Raw genomic sequence first — 15,905 nt, 5'->3', positions numbered from 1 at the left:
GAACCTTGAGGGGGCCTCCCTGCAAGGCACCTGGGGGGCCCCCCTCCGGGCTCACTCAGGAGCCCTGCAGCCAGAGTGCTGTGCTGAGGGGTCCCCTGGAGCTTTGGGCCCCCCGCACCGCGGGGGCTGCGGGGGCCTGTGTTACGCCCCTGGTAATGTTTTGAAGGGCTGACAGGATGTAATGTGCTAATGCTTCTAAAACTGTGCAGTTGGTTCATATGAGATCGCGCTAAATATGACCAATGAACAAAAAGTGTTTTGTGGCGCTGGTTGTCTTCCAAATGTAATTGGTTTTATTTAATGTCAATTCTTATAATACTTTTTGGGGTGGTGGTCTTCAGAAAATATAGTTACTGTTACCAGCGTGACGGTACGAGTTAACCCATCTGGCTCGGAGACTGGAAGTAGAGAGAGGAACAAGGGTTAAACGCTGCGGCTTTGATGATTTCCTGTTTCAGAAAGAGAAAAAAAAAAACACAGGCAGAAAACGCAGCCGTTAAAAATAAAAATGCCACATGCAATGTGTGTACACTCGATTAACCAGCACTGGGGATTCCTGTGCCGCTAAGATTATCTAGAATTACCCGATCGTGGCCTGGCCAGAAAACGAAGCATTGGCAACAGGTGACAGGAAACCGCCTCGGGTCCTGCAGCGTCCTGCATCGCTTAGACACACAGAGGCTCAGCCGCTACGTAGTCGGACGGCAGCAGCATCTGGATTCCGTGAATGAATGAGTGAATTACTTCTCAAGCCAATGCAGCGAGCCCTCGGACCACAGCTCTGTTGTAATCCGCGCCCGAATTAGGCCGCAGCCCGCCGTGTGCGCCGGAGAGATAAGGGCAGGGCTGCGCCTCGCCGGGTGTGGTGGCGGAGGTGACTGCTGTAAAACGCAGAAGAGGGCCTCGACTTGTCCGAGAAGTTCACGGACTGGGTAACCTGTGGTGAGTAAGGGTCCTTTTTCTCTTTTTTTTTCTTTTGAATGTAAATGCTCACTCCCACGTGCATTAATGTATCCCTTTGGTTACCCACTTCACCCTTAGCCAGGGCGGGAAAGACACAGAGAAGAGAACAGGAGCTCACATTCACAGATAGCGGCGGCATTGAGAAGCAGGGGAGACATCGCAGTCCAGGGCTTCAGCACAGAGCTACGGCTTGGGTCTTCGAGGAGAGGGCTCCCAGAAAAACAGATATGTCAGGCAGTGCTTCTCTTTCCCTGGACATGTCCAGTGGCCATAGACGTATATCAGCGTGTACCCTCCTTAATTTAAATAGCGAGTGTGAACGTTTCCCGCGTTAGGCGAACGTGTCTTTGGGTGTCGGAGATCGGGCTGTGGTGTGGTGTGCGAACGGTAAACGCTGCGCTTGCAAGCCCTGGGTAGTAAGAACTCAATTTCACATGCAGGTATGTTATTGGGTACAAAAATGTGCGAAAAGCTAAACAAACATGCTCAGCTCTTGAAATGGAAAATTAGAAGTGCAGGTACCTGCTTGATTCTGAGAAGGGCCTGTACTCTCCAATTAAAACTATTACATTTCTTTTGAGAAGTGTCAGTACTCTCCAATTAAAAGTATTACATTTCATTTCCGAAGTGCCAGTACTCTCCCTCTCAAAATAAAAAAGTGTTTCTACTCAGTACCAGACTGTACCGGCCGTTGAAAGCACTGAACATACTTTGAAAAGAGTAGCGCTCAGTTTTTAGCTCAGTCGTTAGACTGCCTACTACACAAACGCGTGCCAGCCACTTGCTGGTCCTACGGCTGACTCAGCCTTTTTATTTCAAAGGTGGATACAATGTCAGGAAGTAGCAAGTGTGCTATATTTAATTTTGACCTCTAGTATAATGGGGTAACCCAGTGCCCTCAGAACCTGGGTGTATATAATGTAAAGTAATGTTGTTTCTGTTGGGTACAGAATTGCTTTACCACTTACTGAATAATAGACAGTGAAGAGAAAATCAATTACTCAAACAATCAATGGAAAAGAGAGAAAAACAAGGAAAACACCAATCATGAATAGATCAAAATAATGTATTCAACAATTAATCACTTTTATACTGTTTTACATTTTTTGTGGTATATAAATGACATGGTAAGGCTGTCACAGGCAAAAAACAAAGATATTTTGAAAACGGCACAAGGGTGATTAAGTGACAAGTGCAAAAAATTGCTGAATGTGAGTACAATATATACAGTGCTGTAAGAATGGTTTAAAATGGTTATTGAAAAGTCATCCATCGCTAAATACATGAATCTATAGTCCGACTACGACTTAGTTTGCCTTTCACATGGAATGGAGAGAATAGGGGTTGGATAAGACAAGCAATTTGACATTTCGACACATAAGAGTGCATAAATTGAAGGTGGTCACGGCAGGACTCCCTCAGGATGAAGGAAACAAGGACAGCCCGAGTGGTGGTAACAGATACCGAAGGAGATCTTCCACGATCCACCGTAGGTTGGGTTCAGGTCAGTGTTCGTAATGAATTAATTGATTTTCTCTTCACTGTCTATTATTTAGTAAGTGGTAAAGCAATTCTGTACTCGACAGAACCAACGTTACGTTACATTATATTTAATTTTTAGTCATCCTTTCTCTAAGGATGCCAGCGCCATCCGCAAAGTGAAAACTAGCTCCTGGAGGCAAGTGACTATGGTATGGATTGCCTTCGGTGTGAAATCACCATAATATTGTCCCACCATAATGTTACTTCAGTCTGACTACTCCCTTTGCAATGCCACCAAAATAATGGAAGCCATACTCCCAGTGAGATGTCAGTTAAGTTAGGGCTACTCCCAGTGTGATGTGAGTCCAGTGTGATGTCACTATAGTGAGAATAGCTTCAAGTGTGATGTCACTATAGTGAGAATAGCTCCTAGTGTGATGTCACTATACCGAGAATAGCTCCAAGTGTGATGTTTCTGCAGTGATGAAGGATGTGTCCAGTGATCTATTTAATTATACTTCATGATTGGTTTAAAAGAAATAACTACGTCTAGATTTTGAGAGGAGTGTTTGTGTTACAGTGAGTGAGCCATAGCGCTTTGCTGTTTTTTTAATTTCAAAAGGTAGAACAGTTGGCTGTGCCCGGTGGTGGTATTGCGGAGTGCATTCGGGGCGGCACCTCCCTGCTAAATTCATGGCTTAGCTGCCCTATTTTGCTCATGGGGATGGAGACTGTGTCTACTGAGTTAGTTTTTGGGTGTTGGGGCATAAGATGCACTTTCGGGGCAGCATCATTATGCAGGCTAGATGGGTTTGAGGCTGTGTTGTGAAAATGGAGATTCAGGCGGGCTGAGAGGGTGGACTTATTGTTGGGAAGTAGAAAGTTGCTACTATACTACAGTTGTTGAGTATGGAGTATATTAGGTTTGGGAAGATCTAGTTTATGTTTATAGTTGGTCTGTGTGGGAAGCTTAAATAATGAATGGGATCTGCTGTTAGCAGCACTACTTTAGCAACTAGATGGTTTTGCGTGTTGTACAAGCTGTGAATATGGCCCATTTGCTGAACAGACTGCATCAGCAGTGTCAAGCTGTACGCTCAAAGAAAAGTGTTACAAAAGAGTCAGAAAATGAAGTTTGTGCTGTAAGTCGTGAACTTAAAAGACCTAAACAGGAAAATCTTACTTAGTAGATACTTTTGACATTGAGTCAGTATTTTTAGTGCATCTGTGAGAAAGCTTGTGTGCGCACAGGTGTTAATGAACACAAAAAGTTGTATTGCCCAGTAAATAAGACATCTCACTGTATATGGATTAATTAGTGCTGCTCAAAGTGTGCAGAATGAATATATGTGTGTGTGTCGACCATAGCATTGCAGCTCAAATAGATTGCTTTCTGTATTCCAGCCCTATTATTATTCCCAATGGCGTACTATTAAGTAAAATCAGTAGGTTCTTCAGAACTGGTGCCTCTAACATATCTAGTTAACAGCCTATCTTTGAAGCTTATAATGGTACCATAAGTCAAAACTGGAGATATTTTAGCATGGTAAATGTCTAGTAATAGCTACTGTTAGACCTCGCATCCTTGATATGGTTTTCCCCTTTTTGTCTTCAGACCTCCTGTTTGGCTGACTTTGTTTTTGCTGGCTTTAGGACTCTGCAAACATTACCACTGCTAACCAGTGCTAAAGTTCTTTTGCTGTCTCCTTAAAACATGATAGAATTGGCTTATACCCAATAGGCATATTTAATTTACTTGTAGCTCCCTAATAAAGTGGTGCTACCCGTGCACCTGGCCTGTAAATTAAAAGCTAGTATTGTGCCTGCAGTGCTGATTGAGTCACCCACTTAAGTAGCACTTTAAACATGTCTCAATTCTGCTATTACAGCCTCTGTGTGTAGTCTTTAAACTGCCATGTGGAACTGGCAAAATAAACCTTTTGCCTGGCCCAAATTTTCCTTTTTAATACATGCAAGTGCAGTGCATTTAAAAACACGGATATGTACTTTTTAGTTTTACTTGTCCTGGTAGTGAATAACTGTTAAATTTGTTTTCACTACTGCAAGACCTACCTCTCCTATAGGATAATGTCAGAGTTACCTTATTACATTTAATAAGTGATAATTTCCAAATGGGAGCAGGTTACCCGGTATGTTGCTGTCTTTGGAATTTTAATAAAAAATCCTCTCTCGTGATGAAGTTGGATTTTAAATTACAATTTTGAAAATGGCACTTTTGGAAAGTTGGCATTTTTCTACCTTAGCCACTTAGGGCCAGATGTAGGAAGCCAAATAGCGAGCGCAAACGCTGAAATTCGCAGAATTTCAGCGTTTGCGATCGCTATTTGGCTGCTTGCAATGTAGGTAAGTTTAAACCTAATCGCAAAATAAGGAATTGCAAAATTGCGATTCCTTATTTTGCGCAAGCATTTAGAGAATCGCAATTTGCGATTCCCTAAATGCTATGCTGGTAGGCATCGCAAATTGCGATTTTGCCTTAAGGAATCGCAAAATAGCACCAACTTCAAGTTGGTGGTATTTTGCGATTTCATTTCAAAAAGCACTTTTTGGCTTTTTACAAAGTGCCATGTGGCACACATACATGCCCTTAGAGCATGTATGTGCGCCACACGTGCACACATGCACATTTCAGGGGTGCAACAGGGTGTCCTTTTGGAACCCTTGCGCCCTTGAAATTGCTCCCGCAATTTGCGAGTGCCTCTTGGTGACTCGCAAATTGCGGGCGCAAATCCTATTCATTCCTACGGGTCTCGTGGCCCATAGGAATGAATGGGATGGGATTCCTTGATTGCGAATCTCAATTTGCGATTCGCAATTAAGGAATAATAAGGAATCGCAAATATTTTTGCGATTCCTACCTACATTCAATTTTGCGAGTCCTTAATAGCGATTCGGTAAAAATTGCTATTAAGGACTCGCAAAATTGAATTTACCTACATCTGGCCCCTAGTGCCTTCAGCATGTCCCTGGGTCACATAACTGGGAGTAGTTGGCAGTTGGGCTTTGTGTATTCCTCCTAGACAAACAGACACAATAAAGATCTTTAAAGTGCCTGACTGAACCATCACTGACAGGATGAAAGGGTGGAGCTGGGCACAGCCCTATTTACACTTGAATTGGCTGTATTCTACCTCTACACAAAGGGCTGCATACCCCCTGTAGTTAGTCTGGAGCGAGGACAAGAAAGGCAGGATGCTTGGGACTTCAAAGGGAAACCTCCAGAAGCTTCTAACACTTCAAAAGAAAGCCCAGGTATAAATATTGGACCCAGACACCAATTCTTTAGTATACTTCTGGCCCTGTGAATACTACACCAGGAAGAAGGGCTGCTATGCTGCTGAAAGGGCTGCCACTCTGCTGGACTGCTGCCCTGAAGGACCGTTGAGCTGCTGCTGCTGCCCTGTTGGCTGGGTGAGAAGGGCTGGGCCTGCATCTGCAGAACCCAGGACCCCAGAGTGACTTGTTTGCTAGTTGGCTGGCCTCATGACTAGAGCCTCAGGGACAGAAGGCTCCAAAAACCTCAAACCCAGGACCTGGACTCTGCCATCTGTGAGTCCTACCCTGTCAAGTGGTGCCACCCCAGTCCTGGACCCTTGGAAGTAGACCTGATGGTGATCTGCTAGCCTGTCTGTGGATCCAGCGTAACCAACGTATTTCCTCTGTGGCGCATCTCCTGCAGAACCTGTGCATCGTCTTTGCTGGCCAAAGCATCGCCCTATGAAAACGATGCTTCACCTCTGCTGCAAGGGTTCTCCCAGCGCAAGGATTCCACATCGACCGTGTAGCCCACATTGGAACTGCTGCTGCGGGACACTTCACCAATGTGGGCCCTTGCATCTCAAATTTCTTGCTGATGCTAGTATCCACGAAGCAGGCTCTCACATTATAGCCTTGCTGCTCTTCAGAACGGACGCATCGCCTCGACTGCGCAACGCATTAAAAGCCCTCATCGACTGGATGCATGACGATGATGCAGGACCTCGCATCACAGCTCCTCGGAACCAACGCATCACCTCAGTTGTACGACATCCTCGACGGGGGACCTTGGAGCACTCCGCAACCAGGATTTAAGGTACTCTTGTTCTGTGGAGCCAACTGGGTCCCTGTAGTCAGCCCGTGCTCCATCGCAATCGGCCTGAACTTGTGACTTTGCCCTGGTCCGGTGCGACCAGGTATCCAAAGTTGGCACTTTGTACTTTTTGGCGCTATATTCACTGAAATCTTTAAACCTGCATATCTACGGTTCTACTGATTGGATTTGTGTTGTATTGGTCTTATTTTATTGACTAAAATTCACTCTACATTTCTAAATGGGTGTGGGAGTTGTCTTGTGCTGTGTTTACACTTTATTACGGCTAAACAATTTACACATTGCTTCTAAGTTAAGCCTGACTGGTCCGTGCCAAGCTACAGAGGATTGAGCACTGGTTAATTTGGAGTTTGCTTGTACCTCATCCTGAAAAGGATTTTGGTTGCTGATTTAGTAGGGTGTCACCCTCCTCAACCATTAACCCAGTTTCTCACAGCTACTCACCATGTTAATACTTAAAATGGCTAGTAGCTTGTGTTGACTGGCTTTTCGTTTTATATAGGGCACAACAGCTCAATCTTTTGCGAAAAGCATTTCCAGGTATTTACAGCATTTTACTTGTTCCAATTAGTTTAATTCAATAAACCAAGATTTATGAAAAGGGCACTATCCAAATGTCATAGTTTGACTTTTGGCTCTATTCATTTTAAAGCATTGTCCTGTGCAATCCTAGTGGAGTGTGGTCACACAGTAGCAAATGGTCTGCATAATGTAATACCCTGGCTGTGGTATCTCCAAGAACCTGTGAAAAGCGCACAAATCACACTCATGTAGATGATAAATACTATTCTGGGCAATATGCATACTCCAGTGAGAAAGGCTATTCTGGGGATATAATAGGTGGATCAGCTATAGAAATCTGGACCCTTTATTTGGGTGTAAGTTGGCCAGGATATGACTTAGGCCACAAGGAAACCCAATGAAGGGAGTTTTTTCCCAAAATAAAGTAATGATTAAGATGTGCGAGATTAAAAAAATGATCTCAGTGTAGGAAACCAGCCATGTGACTGAAAGTGTGGCAAGTGAGACGACATGGTCCAACACTACCATGCATATTAGATGTTCCCTGATGAAAACCACCTGATCAATGCAATATATATCACTCAAATTATGCATGTTTGTAAGAATAGTCTGTGAAAATAGGCTAATTAGGGAATGTACCATAAAAATGAGTCAATATTCTTCTGGATTATTACAGTTACCTTTTAAGGTCTGGTCTAGAGATATACACACATATATATATATAAATGCCAACAAACCTCCAATTTCAGCAAAAGGAGCACGCCCAGACAGCATGAAAATACACCATGTAAGTGACTCTATATCTTTATTCAACTGCGTCAATGCGCCTGCTGAAAGGGAATGAATTATGGAAATGCATAGCTGTTAACCCCTTCGCTGCTAGGCCTTTTCCCCTCCTGTGCTAAGCCCTTTTTGGGCTATTTGAGGTAGTGCGCGCTTAGGCCCTGTAACTTTTTGACCACATTAGGTATCCACGCCAAATTTGCGTCCTTTTCTTCCAACATCTTGGGGATTCTAAAGGTACCCAGGGTTTGTGGATTCTCCTAGAGTGTTCCCAGAAATTAGTCAAAATACAGCAATTTTTTTTTTTTTTGTGAAAAATGTGAAAAACGGGCTGCAAATGAAAGCTTCTGGGTTTTTCTCTGCAAATGGTATCAAAAAAGGGTTTGTGGGGCTGAAATCACAATTTCTCCAGCTTTTAGGGAATGACAGACTTTTGTTAGAAAACCAACATTTTTTACACAGTTTTGGCATTTTTCTAGGACATACCCTATTTTTGCTATTTTTTGTGCTTTCAACCTCCTTCCAGTTAACGGTAGAAAAGGGTAACAAAACAATAATGGATCCTGGAAAGCTATACATTTTTGAAAAGTAGACAAAATTCTGAATTCAGCAAGGGGTCATTTGCGTAGATCCATCAAGGTTTCTTTATAGAAATTTACAGGCAAATATAGGAAAAATTAAAAATTTGTTGAAAAAAGCAGCCTCTTGAGTCAACGTTTTTACCTGTAACTTCTTCGAATTATGACATCTCTTTGAAAGCAATGTACCGTTACATCCGGTAGACCTTCCTGGTTGTGGGGACATATAGGACTTGTAGGTTCACCAAGAGCCCAACGAACTCAGAGTAGAAAAATGAGCAGCATTTTGTAATGTTTTTTTTTTTTGGTCCGGGTATATAGCAATTATTGTGGGAAAATGTATACTTGGAAAAATCGGTATGAAAGTCACCTATGTATTTCTGAAATGGGAACAAATTACAGAGTTCAGAAACAGTGCATATTTGCACATTTTCGAAATTGGGAATACTCATATTTGCATGACAATTATTGGTCATTTTTCAAAATGACTTTTTTTTTACACAATGTCTTTCATTTGGAAGGGAGAAATGCATCAAAAATCAATAGGTAATAACAGTTGCTTTACAAATTTGAACTACCCTAAGTCTCCCGAGAAAAATGGTACCTCACTTGTGTGGGTAGGCATAGTGCCCACGACAGGAAGTGGCTCAAAACCTAAGGTGAACACACCACATTTTCACACTGAAAATTTACACTTTTTTTGCAAAGAGTCTAGCTGTAGTTTTTGAACCCTAGCCCTGCCGGCACCTAGGGAAACCTAGCAAACCTATACATTTTTGAAAACTAGACACCCAGGGGAATCCAGGATGGGGTGACTTGACTGCCTCCCACCATGGTCTGTTACCCAGAATCCCTTGCAAACGTAAAAAATTGACAAAAAAAACACATTTTCCCCACATTTCTGTGATGGAAAGTTCTGGAATCTGCGTGGATCCACAAATTTCCACCCACCCCGCGTTCCCCAAAGTCCTACGAGAAAAATGGTACCTCACTTGTGCGGGTCGGCCTAGTGCCCGCGGCAGGAAACGGCGCAAAACGCAACGTGGTTTTGCAGTGAAAAATGACCCTTTTTTTGGCAAAGTGACTAGCTGTAGATTTTGTACCCTAGCCCTGCCGGCACCTAGGGAAACCTAGCAAACCTATACATTTCTGAAAACTAGACACCCAGGGGAATCCAGGAGGGGGTGACTTGACTGCCTCCCACCATGGTCTGTTACCCAGAATCCCTTGCAAACGTAAAAAATTGACAAAAAAAACACATTTTCCCCACATTTCTGTGATGGAAAGTTCTGGAATCTGCGTGGATCCACAAATTTCCACCCACCCCGCGTTCCCCAAAGTCCTACGAGAAAAATGGTACCTCACTTGTGCGGGTCGGCCTAGTGCCCGCGACAGGAAACGGCGCAAAACGCAACGTGGTTTTGGAGTGAAAAATGACCCTTTTTTTGGCAAAGTGACTAGCTGTAGATTTTGTACCCTAGCCCTGCCGGCACCTAGGGAAACCAAGCAAACCTATACATTTCTGAAAACTAGACACCCAGGGGAATCCAGGATGGGGTGACTTGACTGCCTCCCACCATGGTCTGTTACCCAGAATCCCTTGCAAACATAAAAAATTGACAAAAAAAACACATTTTCCCCACATTTCTGTGATGGAAAGTTCTGGAATCTGCGTGGATCCACAAATTTCCACCCACCCCGCGTTCCCCAAAGTCCTACGAGAAAAATGGTACTTCACTTGTGCGGGTCGGCCTAGTGCCCGCGACAGGAAACGGCGCAAAACGCAACGTGGTTTTGGAGTGAAAAATGACCCTTTTTTTGGCAAAGTGACTAGCTGTAGATTTTGTACCCTAGCCCTTCCGGCACCTAGGGAAACCTAGCAAACCTATACATTTTTGAAAACTAGACACCCAGGGGAATCCAGGATGGGGTGACTTGACTGCCTCCCACCATGGTCTGTTACCCAGAATCCCTTGCAAACGTAAAAAATTGACAAAAAAAACACATTTTCCCCACATTTCTGTGATGGAAAGTTCTGGAACCTGCGTGGATCCACAAATTTCCACCCACCCCGCGATCCCCAAAGTCCTACGAGAAAAATGGTACCTCACTTGTGCGGGTCGGCCTAGTGCCCGCGACAGGAAACAGCGCAAAACGCAACGTGGTTTTGGAGTGAAAACTGACCCTTTTTTTGGCAAAGTGACTAGCTGTAGATTTTGTACCCTAGCCCTGCCGGCACCTAGGGAAACCTAGCAAACCTATACATTTTTGAAAACTAGACACCCAGGGGAATCCAGGATGGGGTGACTTGACTGCCTCCCTCCATGGTCTGTTACCCAGAATCCCTTGCAAACGTAAAAAATTGACAAAAAAAACACATTTTCCCCACATTTCTGTGATGGAAAGTTCTGGAATCTGCGTGGATCCACAAATTTCCACCCACCCCGCGTTCCCCAAAGTCCTACGAGAAAAATGGTACCTCACTTGTGCGGGTCGGCATAGTGCCCGCGACAGGAAACGGCACAAAACCCAACGTGGTTTTGGAGTGAAAAATGACCCTTTTTTTGGCAAAGTGACTAGCTGTAGATTTTGTGCCCTAGCCCTGCCGGCACCTAGGGAAACCTAGCAAACCTATACATTTTTGAAAACTAGACACCCAGGGGAATCCAGGATGGGGTGACTTGACTGCCTCCCACCATGGTCTGTTACCCAGAATCCCTTGCAAACGTAAAAAATTGACAAAAAAAACACATTTTCCCCACATTTCTGTGATGGAAAGTTCTGGAATCTGCGTGGATCCACAAATTTCCACCCACCCCGCGTTCCCCAAAGTCCTACGAGAAAAATGGTACCTCACTTGTGCGGGTCGGCCTAGTGCCCGCAACAGGAAACGGCGCAAAACGCAACGTGGTTTTGGAGTGAAAAATGACCCTTTTTTTGGCAAAGTGACTAGCTGTAGATTTTGTACCCTAGCCCTGCCGGCACCTAGGGAAACCTAGCAAACCTATACATTTCTGAAAACTAGACACCCAGGGGAATCCAGGATGGGGTGACTTGACTGCCTCCCACCATGGTCTGTTACCCAGAATCCCTAGCAAACGTAAAAAATTGACAAAAAAAACACATTTTCCCCACATTTCTGTGATGGAAAGTTCTGGAATCTGCGTGGATCCACAAATTTCCACCCACCCCGCGTTCCCCAAAGTCCTACGAGAAAAATGGTACCTCACTTGTGCGGGTCGGCCTAGTGCCCGCGACAGGAAACGGCGCAAAACGCAACGTGGTTTTGGAGTGAAAAATGACCCTTTTTTTGGCAAAGTGACTAGCTGTAGATTTTGTACCCTAGCCCTGCCGGCACCTAGGGAAACCTAGCAAACCTATACATTTCTGAAAACTAGACACCCAGGGGAATCCAGGATGGGGTGACTTGACTGCCTCCCACCATGGTCTGTTACCCAGAATCCCTTGCAAACGTAAAAAATTGACAAAAAAAACACATTTTCCCCACATTTCTGTGATGGAAAGTTCTGGAATCTGCGTGGATCCACAAATTTCCACCCACCCCGCGTTCCCCAAAGTCCTACGAGAAAAATGGTACCTCACTTGTGCGGGTCGGCCTAGTGCCCGCGACAGGAAACGGCGCAAAACGCAACGTGGTTTTGGAGTGAAAAATGACCCTTTTTTTGGCAAAGTGACTAGCTGTAGATTTTGTACCCTAGCCCTGCCGGCACCTAGGGAAACCTAGCAAACCTATACATTTCTGAAAACTAGACACCCAGGGGAATCCAGGATGGGGTGACTTGACTGCCTCCCACCATGGTCTGTTACCCAGAATCCCTTGCAAACGTAAAAAATTGACAAAAAAAACACATTTTCCCCACATTTCTGTGATGGAAAGTTCTGGAACCTGCGTGGATCCACAAATTTCCACCCACCCCGCGATCCCCAAAGTCCTACGAGAAAAATGGTACCTCACTTGTGCGGGTCGGCCTAGTGCCCGCGACAGGAAACAGCGCAAAACGCAACGTGGTTTTGGAGTGAAAAATGACCCTTTTTTTGGCAAAGTGACTAGCTGTAGATTTTGTACCCTAGCCCTGCCGGCACCTAGGGAAACCTAGCAAACCTATACATTTTTGAAAACTAGACACCCAGGGGAATCCAGGATGGGGTGACTTGACTGCCTCCCACCATGGTCTGTTACCCAGAATCCCTTGCAAACGTAAAAAATTGACAAAAAAAACACATTTTCCCCACATTTCTGTGATGGAAAGTTCTGGAATCTGCGTGGATCCACAAATTTCCACCCACCCCGCGTTCCCCAAAGTCCTACGAGAAAAATGGTACCTCACTTGTGCGGGTCGGCATAGTGCCCGCGACAGGAAACGGCGCAAAACGCAACGTGGTTTTGGAGTGAAAAATGACCCTTTTTTTGGCAAAGTGACTAGCTGTAGATTTTGTACCCTAGCCCTGCCGGCACCTAGGGAAACCTAGCAAACCTATACATTTTTGAAAACTAGACACCCAGGGGAATCCAGGATGGGGTGACTTGACTGCCTCCCACCATGGTCTGTTACCCAGAATCCCTTGCAAACGTAAAAAATTGACAAAAAAAACACATTTTCCCCACATTTCTGTGATGGAAAGTTCTGGAATCTGCGTGGATCCACAAATTTCCACCCACCCCGCGTTCCCCAAAGTCCTACGAGAAAAATGGTACCTCACTTGTGCGGGTCGGCCTAGTGCCCGCGACAGGAAACGGCGCAAAACGCAACGTGGTTTTGGAGTGAAAAATGACCCTTTTTTTGGCAAAGTGACTAGCTGTAGATTTTGTACCCTAGCCCTGCCGGCACCTAGGGAAACCTAGCAAACCTATACATTTCTGAAAACTAGACACCCAGGGGAATCCAGGATGGGGTGACTTGACTGCCTCCCACCATGGTCTGTTACCCAGAATCCCTAGCAAACGTAAAAAATTGACAAAAAAAACACATTTTCCCCACATTTCTGTGATGGAAAGTTCTGGAATCTGCGTGGATCCACAAATTTCCACCCACCCCGCGTTTCCCAAAGTCCTACGAGAAAAATGGTACCTCACTTGTGCGGGTCGGCCTAGTGCCCGCGACAGGAAACGGCGCAAAACGCAATGTGGTTTTGGAGTGAAAAATGACCCTTTTTTTGGCAAAGTGACTAGCTGTAGATTTTGTACCCTAGCCCTGCCGGCACCTAGGGAAACCTAGCAAACCTATACATTTCTGAAAACTAGACACCCGGCGGCTTCCAGGGAGGTATGGCTTGCGTGGATCCCCCAACGTTTCCTTACCCAGAATCCCCTGCAAACCTCAATTTTTGCCCAAAAAATCACTTTTTTCACACATTTTGGGGTGGGAAAGTAGTGGCATCACCGGGCTCACACAAATTTACCACCACCCAGCGTTCCCCCAGGTCTCCCGGTAAAAATGGTGCCTCACTTGTGTGGGAGGCCCAAGTACCCGCGGCAGGCAAGGGCCCCAAACGTAGTGAGGCGACATCAAGATGGCCTATCGCCAAACCACCTGGTTTTGCAAGGGGGGTCACTTTGGTTTTTGGCCCGGTGCGCGGCGGCCATCTAGGGAAACCTACCAAACCCAGGCATTTTTGAAAACTAGACACCCGGCGGCTTCCAGGGAGGTATGGCTTGCGTGGATCCCCCAACGTTTCCTTACCCAGAATCCCCTGCAAACCTCAAATTTTGCTCAAAAAATCACTTTTTTCACACATTTTGGGGTGGGAAAGTAGTGGCATCACCGGGCTCACACAAATTTACCACCACCCAGCGTTCCCCCAGGTCTCCCGGTAAAAATGGTGCCTCACTTGTGTGGGAGGCCCAAGTACCCGCGGCAGGCAAGGGCCCCAAACGTAGTGAGGCGACATCAAGATGGCCTATCGCCAAACCACCTGGTTTTGCAAGGGGGGTCACTTTGGTTTTTGGCCCGGTGCGCGGCGGCCATCTAGGGAAACCTACCAAACCCAGGCATTTTTGAAAACTAGACACCCGGCGGCTTCCAGGGAGGTATGGCTTGCGTGGATCCCCCAACGTTTCCTTACCCAGAATCCCCTGCAAACCTCAAATTTTGCTAAAAAAATCACTTTTTTCACACATTTTGGGGTGGGAAAGTAGTGGCATCACCGGGCTCACACAAATTTACCACCACCCAGCGTTCCCCCAGGTCTCCCGGTAAAAATGGTGCCTCACTTGTGTGGGAGGCCCAAGTACCCGCGGCAGGCAAGGGCCCCAAACGTAGTGAGGCGACATCAAGATGGCCTTTCGCCAAACCACCTGGTTTTGCAAGGGGGTCACTTTGGTTTTTGGCCCGGTGCGCGGCGGCCATCTAGGGAAACCTACCAAACCCAGGCATTTTTGAAAACTAGACACCCGGCGGCTTCCAGGGAGGTATGGCTTGCGTGGATCCCCCAACGTTTCCTTACCCAGAATCCCCTGCAAACCTCAATTTTTGCTCAAAAATCACTTTTTTCACACATTTTGGGGTGGGAAAGTAGTGGCATCACCGGGCTCACACAAATTTACCACCACCCAGCGTTCCCCCAGGTCTCCCGGTAAAAATGGTGCCTCACTTGTGTGGGAGGCCCAAGTACCCGCGGCAGGCAAGGGCCCCAAACGTAGTGAGGCGACATCAAGATGGCCTATCGCCAAACCACCTGGTTTTGCAAGGGGGGTCACTTTGGTTTTTTGCCCGGTGCGCGGCGGCCATCTAGGGAAACCTACCAAACCCAGGCATTTTTGAAAACTAGACACCCGGCGGCTTCCAGGGAGGTATGGCTTGCGTGGATCCCCCAACGTTTCCTTACCCAGAATCCCCTGCAAACCTCAATTTTTGCTCAAAAAATCACTTTTTTCACACATTTTGGGGTGGGAAAGTAGTGGCATCACCGGGCTCACACAAATTTACCACCACCCAGCGTTCCCCCAGGTCTCCCGGTAAAAATGGTGCCTCACTTGTGTGGGAGGCCCAAGTACCCGCGGCAGGCAAGGGCCCCAAACGTAGTGAGGCGACATCAAGATGGCCTTTCGCCAAACCACCTGGTTTTGCAAGGGGGGTCACTTTGGTTTTTGGCCCGGTGCGCGGCGGCCATCTAGGGAAACCTACCAAACCCAGGCATTTTTGAAAACTAGACACCCGGCGGCTTCCAGGGAGGTATGGCTTGCGTGGATCCCCCAACGTTTCCTTACCCAGAATCCCCTGCAAACCTCAATTTTTGCTCAAAAAATCACTTTTTTCACACATTTTGGGGTGGGAAAGTAGTGGCATCACCGGGCTCACACAAATTTACCACCACCCAGCGTTCCCCCAGGTCTCCCGGTAAAAATGGTGCCTCACTTGTGTGGGAGGCCCAAGTACCCGCGGCAGGCAAGGGCCCCAAACGTAGTGAGGCGACATCAAGATGGCCTATCGCCAAACCACCTGGTT

The 15,905-nt window shown here is 46.1% G+C and overlaps 1 protein-coding gene across 4 annotated transcripts in view; it reads left to right on the top strand.

Annotated features, from left to right (window-relative positions):
- Positions 1–510: 510 nt before the first annotated feature.
- Positions 511–15,905, top strand: part of TRAF3IP3 (TRAF3 interacting protein 3) — a 546,425-nt gene continuing 531,030 nt past the window's right edge. For all 4 annotated transcript variants that reach the window (XM_085631112.1, XM_085631142.1, XM_085631127.1 and 1 more), the window contains exon 1: positions 511–942. The gene's annotated coding sequence lies outside the window, so the exon portion shown is untranslated. The remainder of the gene's footprint in view (positions 943–15,905) is intronic.

The sequence above is a fragment of the Triturus cristatus genome, chromosome 1_1 (assembly GCF_964204655.1).
Source record: "Triturus cristatus chromosome 1_1, aTriCri1.1, whole genome shotgun sequence".
Classification (NCBI taxonomy): Eukaryota; Metazoa; Chordata; class Amphibia; order Caudata; family Salamandridae; genus Triturus; species Triturus cristatus.
The sequence above is the reverse complement of the archived record's forward strand: the minus strand, read 5'-3'. Positions and strand labels throughout refer to the sequence as shown.